Source organism: Lipotes vexillifer, unplaced genomic scaffold (assembly GCF_000442215.2).
Source record: "Lipotes vexillifer unplaced genomic scaffold, Lipotes_vexillifer_v1.1 scaffold215, whole genome shotgun sequence".
NCBI lineage: Eukaryota > Metazoa > Chordata > Mammalia > Artiodactyla > Lipotidae > Lipotes > Lipotes vexillifer.
This window is the reverse complement of record NW_006776544.1, coordinates 1060736-1069560: the sequence shown is the minus strand read 5'-3', so window position 1 is coordinate 1069560 and position 8825 is coordinate 1060736.

Genomic DNA, 8825 nt, shown 5'->3' with positions numbered 1-8825 from the left:
TTCTGGAGCATTCCTGCTAACTAGCTTCTTCACCTTGGTCTCTATATGTCATTCTGTGATATGGCTCAGCAACAGAACGCCCGAGAAAAAGTCTGGCTCAAATAGTGAAAATGAGGACAGTAAAAGCTGATCATGCAGGGAACATTTTGGAGAATAGGGAGTAGAGCACTAGTCATTGGGTTGGAGATTGACTTGAGTAGGCAGGCTCCTGTCATCCCTCAAAAATGCTTTTCCGGGCTTCCCTGGTGGTGCAGTGGTTGAGAGTCTGCCTGCCGATGCAGGGGACACGGGTTCGTGCCCCGGTCCGGGAAGATCCCACATGCCGTGGAGTGGCTGGGCCCGTGAGACATGGCCGTTGAGCCTGCGCGTCCGGAGCCTGTGCTCCGCAATGGGAGAGGCCACAGCACTGAGAGGCCCGCGTACCGCAAAAAAAAAAAAAAAAAAAAAAATGCTTTTCCATTCAGCTCCAGTTGGATTGGCCCAGCTCTGTTCCTCACCCCATCTGGTATGATTGTCCCATTCAGTTCAGTTCAGCACACACACTCCATAGACCTGCATGCCAATGGGGATTTAACATCATGGATTTAGAGTAAATGTGATTTGTGACTACTGGAGGCTCCTCTTGGATCAGAGCCATTTACTCCCCCAGCAATTTCTTATTTACTCTCTCACTTTCTTCTCTGGAACTGGATTCTGCTTTCAAAGTCAGCTTATCAGAAATCTTGGCTGCTTCTGAAATTTGTGGTGCTTGACGTGTAGAAAGCTGCTGCTCTGGGCAGTGGAGGAAGGGGAAAATGACAGCCAGGTGGTAAAAGGACATCTGTTGTGTGTCTTCTAGAAGGCAAACTCACCCCTGGAAGCAACTTGGCCTCTTGCTCCTCAAGAGTTCGGGATTCTCCGTTCAGTTACTTGGGATTCTACCTAAAGCGTCAGATTGCCAGGGGCCAACAGCTGTGCTGAGCCTGGCGGGGAGCCCATAGGGGTGCAGTTGTGCTTCCAGTTCACCAATACCTGACTCACATAACTCATGTCAGTTCTCCTGCAACACCTTCTTGCTAAGCTTTTCAGACTGCTCTCAATTATTTGTGGATGACGGTATTCACAGATAATCAAAGGGGCTTATCTAAGGCAGTTATCCTTAGCTGTTATTGTGGTATTTTTTAAAAACTGAAGTATAGTTGATTTACAATGTTGTGTTGGTTTCAGTTGTACAGCACAGTGATTCAGTTATACATACACACATATATTTATACATATATATACTCTTTTTCAGATTCTTTTCTAAGTTATTACAAAATGTTGAGTACAGTTCCTTGTGCTATACAGTAGGTCCTTGTTGTTTACCTATTTTGTATATAGCAGTGTGTATATGTTAATCCCAAACTCCTAATTTATCTCCCCACCCACCTATCCCCTTTGGTAAAGGTAAATTTGTTTTCTATGTCTGTGAGTCTATTTCTGTTTTGTAAATAAGTTCATTTGTATCATTTTTTAGATTCCACACATAAATGATATTTGTCTTTCTCTGTCTGACTTACTTCACTTAGTATAATAATCTCTAAGTCCATCCATGTTGCTACAAACGGCATTATTTCATTCTTTTTTCATGGTTGAGTAGTATTTCATTGTATATATATACCACATCTTCTTTATCCATTCATCTGTCGATGGAAATTTAGGTTGCTTCCATGTCTTGGCTATTGTAAACAGTGCTGCAGTGAACATTGGGGTGCATATATCTTTTTGAATTACGGTTTTCTCCGGATGTACATGCCCAGGAGTGGGATTGCAGGATCATATGGTAACTCTGTTTTTAGCTTTTTAAGGAACTTCCATACTGTTCTCAATAGTGACTGCACCAATTTACATTCCCACCCACAGTGTAGGAGGGTTCCCTTTTCTTCATACCCTCTCCTAGCTGTTGTTTTTGAATCATAGAACCTTTTAAAAATCTGATGGAGCTGTGGACCTCCCTCTAAAAAATGCACATGTTCATGTACATACACATCATACAAACAAATTCAGGGTCTTCATAGACTCCCTGAAGCCTGCGCATGGATTCAAGTTAATATCCCAGGAAGAGATGATAAGATCCTCTGTTAACACAATGTATCATTTCTTATTCCCTTTAGTCCTCCAGGAAACTTACAAATCAGGACCAGATCTTTGAAACAAATACATTTAAACAGCTTTCTTTAACTCAAGTAAAGTGTGGCCTGCATCCATTGTTTTAGGCTTCTGTTTTGCTTCCGTCAAGCAGCATTGCCCCTAAGTCTCCAGTGTGGGAGCAGGTAAGTACAGGATGGCATGCTGCTTAGAGTTATGGGTCCTCTTGACTCAGCCTTCCTGATGGTGACATTGTTTTTGGATCAATTGAAACAAGTGGATGAAAACACTGAAAAATTAAAGGTGCTTCTACCAAGAGACCTTTTCTGTAGTGTCTGACAATGTTGATCACCTTTCACTCTTCTTGAATCCTACTTTCTCCTGCTGCTTCATCTTCATCTGTCATCCTCCTCCTCATCTCCTTTGTTGGCTCCTCAGGCACTTTGACTCAACAGTTTACCAATGAATTCATAATCTTTCTCCCAAACCAGTCTTTCTCCCTGCCTTTCTTGCCTCGGTAGAATGTCACTACCCAGCTAGTCTTGAACCAGAAACCTAAGCGTCATTCCTAGATGTTTCCTCACCACCCACATTTACTTCAATCAACATATTGTGCCACTGAAGTCTGTTGACTTTGGTCCTGCCCATCACAGCCAACTGCTCTCCCAACATAAGAACTCGTGCACCTTCAGTCTATTCTCCATAGTGGTTCCAAGATGATCTAAAATAAAATTGACCATTTCATTCCCAGGCTTAAGGGAGAATGCCAGGATTGTATTTTTTCCCCCGACATGTATGTTTTCCCTTGAGACTGAGCATGTTCACCTTTGTATTCTCAGTACCTAATGCAGTATCTGCGTATAGCAGGTCCTCAACAAAAGCAGCTGCCTTGTTGGTTGGCTGAATGACTGAATGACTGAGCCATATGATCACCTCTCATTGCCTACAGGCTGGAATATGACTTTTTAAAAAACATCTTTATTGGAGTATAATTGCTTTACAATGGTGTGTTAGTTTCTGCTGTATAACAAAGTGAATCAGCTATATGTATACATATATCCCCATAACTCCTCTCTCTTGTGTCTCCCTCCCACCCTCCCTATCCCACCCCTTTAGGTGGACACAAATCACCGAGCTGATCTCCCTGTGCTATGTGGCTGCTTTCCACTAGCTAGCTATTTTACATTTGGTAGTGTATATATGTCCGTGCCACTCTCTCACTTTGTCCCAGCTTACCCTTCCCCCTCCCCGTGTCCTCAAGTCCATTCTCTATGTCCTCTGCATCTTAATTCCTGTCCTGCCCCTAGGTTCTTCAGAACCATATTTTTTTTAGATTCCATATATATGTGTTAGCATATGGTATTTGTTTTTCTCTTTCTGACTTACTTCACTCTGTATGACAGTCTCTAGGTCCATCCACCTTACTACAAATGACTCAATTTCGTTTCTTTTTATGGCTGAGTAATATTCCATTGTACATATGTGCCACATCTTCTTTATCCATTCATCTGTCGATGGACAGCATTTTTCACAGAACTAGAACAAAAAATTTCGTAATTTGTATGGAAACACAAAACACCCCAAATAGCCAAAGCAATCTTGAGAAAGAAAAATGGAGCTGGAGGAATCAGGCTCCCTGACTTCAGACTATACTACAAAGCTACAGTAATCAAGACAATATAGTACTGGCACAAAAGCAGAAATACAGATCAATGGAACAGAATGGAAAACCCAGAGATAAACCCACACACGTATGGTCACCTTATCTTTGATAAAGGAGGCAAGAATATACAATGGAGAAAAGACAGCCTCTTCAATAAGTGGTGCTGAGAAAACTGGATAGCTACATGTAAAAGAATGGAATCTGACTTTCTTGGTTTCATCTACAAGGCCCTTCACAAAATGGCCTGAACTCTTCCATCTTCATAGGATGTCCTGCCCCCCATTCCATCCCCTGGTCACACTATACACTTTAAAAAAATTGAAGTATAGTTAATTTACAGTGTTGTGTTAGTTTCAGGTGTACAGCAAAGTTAATGATATATATATATATATATATTTTCAGATTCTTTTCCATTATAGGTTATTACAAGATATTGAATATAGTTCCCTGTGCTATACAGTAGGTCCTTGTTGTTTACCTATATAATATTTGTCTTTCTCTTTCTGGATTACTTCCCTTAGTATGATAATCTCTAGGTCCATCCATGTTGCTGCACTTGGAATTATTTCATTCTTTTAATGGCTGAGTAGTATTCCATTGTGTGTATAAATATATATATACCACATCTTCTTTATCCATTCATCTGTTGATGGACCCTTAGGTTGCTTCCATGTCTTGGCATTGTAAGTACACCATACACTTTTCACACTTTTATGCTTTTGCCTTTGGTGGTTCTTCTTCTGCTGGTTCCTCTGCTTGAAATGCTCTTTCTGCATGGCACCCATCCCCTATCTTCCACCTGCATGGTGATTGCCTTCAAGGTCCAGCTCAACTGTTACCTGCCTTTCTGTATCTTTACATGACAATCTGCTTTCCATCTCCAGCTCCCTCTGACCCCAAGCAATCAGAATTAACCAATTCCTTATCTAGTTCCAATAGCATTTCACTCATGTCTTCATTTTGACACTCATCCTTTTGTGTTATATTTATTCACATATGTAATTGTCTGGCAACATTGTGAGCTGGTGTCTTGTGGTCTTGTTCACTGTAGTATCCCCAGCATCTAGCCCAGCACCTAAACACTCGCAAACACAGGATATGACTTTATGTTGGTGTTAGACGTGTTCTTATTTATTTTTTTAAATATATTTTTTAGCTTAAAAAGATACCAGCATGGAATACCACCTCCTTTGCTGTCACCCTGAGATAAACCACCAACATCTTTTGCCTGAATTATCGCAGAGCTTCCCAACTAGTCTTCCTGCTTTCACCTTAGGCATTCCCCCTCCCACTTCCCCGCCCTTGGCCACCTCCAATCTGTGGCCAAAGTGATCCTGCTAAAATGTAAGTCAGACTAAAATCCTTCAGTGGCTTCTCACCTCACAGTGAGTAAAATCCAAAGTTGCCACCCAACATGGCCATGCCTGATTTGCTCCCCTGACCCCCACTTATCCTGTGCATAGTGGCTAAGGGTACAGACTTTGAAACCAGACTATCCTGGCTCTCCCATTGTGTGACCTAGGGTAAGTGACTTAACCTCTCTGTGCCTCAGTTTCCTCATCGGCAAAATGGGGATTACAGTATCTCCTTCATAGGGTTGTTGTCAGAAGTAAATGAATTAACATGTGTAAAGTACCTAAAACAATGTCTGGTACATGGTGGGTATTAAATTGGATTTTGTTAAATAAACAAAAATCTGTCATTCTTTCCCTTGCCTGCTCCTCTCCAGTCACTCTGGCCTCCTTGTTGTTTCTCAAACACACTCCTGTCTCAGGACCTTTGCACGTACTGTTCTTGCTACCTAGAACAGTCTTCTCCCAGATACCCCCATGGCTTGCTCCCCATCTTCTTGCAGATCTCCGCCTCCATGTCACTTTATCGGGGGGGCTTCTTTGACTGACACCCTTTATAAAATACCAATACTCTCTCACTCTCTGCCCCCTAATGCTGCTTTATTTTTCCTTCATAGCATTTATCAACATCGAATGTATATTTATGTCTGTTTTCCTTCTTCCCCAACAAGAATGTAAACTCCATAAGGACAGGAATTCCATTTGCCTTGTTTACTGTTATAACCCCAGCACTTAGAACAGTGTCTAGCATATAATAGTTGCTCAATAAATATTTGTTGAATGAATAAAAGACAAAAGCAAGAAAATTAAGATCATAACATGGCAATAAAAAAGTGTGACAAAGGTAAGATAGCTGGATAATGGTAAGAAAGTTCTAACAGTATAGAAAGGGACAAAGGGAAAATAAAAGCCTCTTTCCCCCTACCTTCATCTGTTTCCCTAAAGGTAACCATAGTTGTGTTTTCAGTTTCATTAACCAATAAGTGTATTGTGTGCTTGCTATGTGTGCAGGAAAGTGTTTGAGGTTTGAGGTGCTGAGAGCTTAAAGATGCAGTCTTTACCTTCTGGGATCTCACAGTCTTTCTGGGGGGAGAACATAAAAGAGCGGCGAAGTGCTGCAGAGTTCAGAAGCAAGAGCCATCACTGCAGGCTGGCAAGACATGAGAGATGCCTCGATGAGAGTTTGGAGCTTGGGCAGGTTTCAGTTAGAGAGAGGCGAGTGGCCCAGGGATATGGGGCTCTCTCAGAAGAGGTATCTGGATTGGATAATGAAAGGGGCCCTTGAGGGAATGGATAGAAGTGGAGCCTGGCTGAAGTTGAGGCTTCATGGTGAGGCGCAGTGGGAGAAAAGACTGGAGAATAGGGGCTGGGGCAGTTATAAGAGTAATGAAAGAGCTGGGAGGCATGTGACAATGACTCAGAACACCACTGAGAGTAGACGGATGTGTTTTATAGACACTGCAGTGGCACAATTATTAGGAATTGGTGATTGGATATATATATGTATATATATATATATATATATATACATATATACACATATATATACATATATATATATATTTTGCGGTATGCGGGCCTCTCACTGTTGTGGCCTCTCCCGTTGTGGAGCACAGGCTCCGGACGCGCAGGCTCAGCGGCCATGGCTCACGGGCCCAGACGCTCCGCGGCATGTGGGATCTTCCCGGACTGGGGCACGAACCCGTGTACCCCGCATCGGCAGGCGGACTCTCAACCACTGCGTCACCAGGGAAGCCCTGGATATATATTTTTGGGTGAGTAATAGGGAAGACTGACGCATGACATCCCTGTTTTTGAACCTGGGCAACCAGGAAAATGGTAATAACATTGGGATGTGGTGTGGTGGTGGGAAGTGGAGAGATGAATTTGGCTAGACATATTCAGCTTTTCCTTGAATGTGGGGACTGCCTTCAGTTTCCTTAGCATTACCCACTGAACCTAAAAGTGAGCTCTGCATACAATGGGTGCTAAATGAATGTTATTGGTGGAGAAAGGAGTAGAAGCTGGGAGAGCTAAAAATCTTCCCAGTTTACCTGGGACATCTCCATGGATGTGCTTCCACTTGGTAGGAATTGGTAGGTAAGATGATGCCTAGAGATTTCCATAAGTCTGAGTGGAAAGGGGATGGGAATCCAGAGGACCCTCTGAATTTAATGTCTGAGAGGAGGACCAGCGTTTGCCATCCAAGGTGGCTATTATTTCGTTCATCTTATTGTCCTCTTTTGCTTCATCTTCTTTTTGAACTCTAATGACGGAGTCCCAGGTATTGCTCCAGTTCTCTCATTTCATAGTTGCCTGAAGAATCCAGCCAGATAATACTGCATGCTAGTTTACCACTTTTCAGTGACGACTTCAACCCTACAACTAAGCAACCTAAGGTTTCTAGGAGCAGATAAAACCCATATGCAATCTGTCACTGTTTAGTTTTCATTGCCAAGGTAATTCTACAAAGTTAATGAATAGCTGGGTTGGAGTAGGGGAAGGGAAAAGACACAGAATGAATGAAGAGAAACTGTCATTTATGGGCAGCCTCTGTTCTGCTTCTTGGCAAGACATTGGGTATATCGTGAACCACTGAGGGTACAGTTGTCATCATCACCATCATCATCAAAGTTTTTTTATGAAGTGCCTAGTTTCTGGGGCTCTGAGCTAGGCCTAGACAGAGAACTACACAGCTCTGGAATTTCACTTCTAGACCATGTATGATCTGAGACCAGATACTGATGTCCACATATGCAAGATGGATTCAAGTATGGTTTATTCACACATTATATGCCACCACCTCTTCTACATGTTCCTGATTATTTCTGGAGTAACATCTATCAAGCAAATCTACTCTGTCCCCTCGATGATATTATAGCTCTTTGAAGGCAGAGAACCCAACCTTACAATCCTGTCTACAGACTTTCTGTACAGGACAAATACAGATGCTCAGTAAGGACTGATGAATCAGCCAGACCTGACGGGTAGAGAGAGAGTACCTTTCAAGCTCTTTAGCTCCTTTAAACCTCAGTTTCTTCTATAAAATGGGGACCATAATTCTATCTATAGACTTCACGGGGTTGTTACGAAGATAGAAGGCCAACGCATGTAAACTGATTAGCACACAATCTAGCATTTTTCTGCTCAACTGTTAGCTATTAATTTAACAATATGAATTTCTACCTCCCGCTTGAGTAGGAGAGTGACTACGGAAAAGGGGTAGCACCTTTCACACAAATCTGGGTATTCAATTCAGCCTATGGAGGTACACTTGTCAGTTGCCTATGCATTGGGATTTGAGAGACAAAAAAGATTTACCCCCTCACGTATCTTCTTCACTTTTCTGCCGTCACTCCTGAACAGGGATGATTTGATGGGGGTGTGCGTGTGAGTAAATGGCTGGAGTGAAGGATGGAGTGGGAATTAGCCCTGGGAGCGAAGGCTGGGACTCAAGTCGCCGTATCAGGCACCTTTTTCAGTCTTAATTCAGCAAACATTTATAGCTAACCCAATCAATGCCAGGAGTCGTCCAAGAGCTAGGAGTCCTGTAACAGACCAGGTTCGCACTCTTGCCCAATTTCACAAAGGAAGGAAGGGGGGGACCAGAGAAAAACTCTGAAGTAACAAGTTCACCAGACCAGGAAAGCCGCTTCTCGACCTAGTGCGCAGGCGCCGCGTCCGCAGCGCGGCTGCGCTCTTCC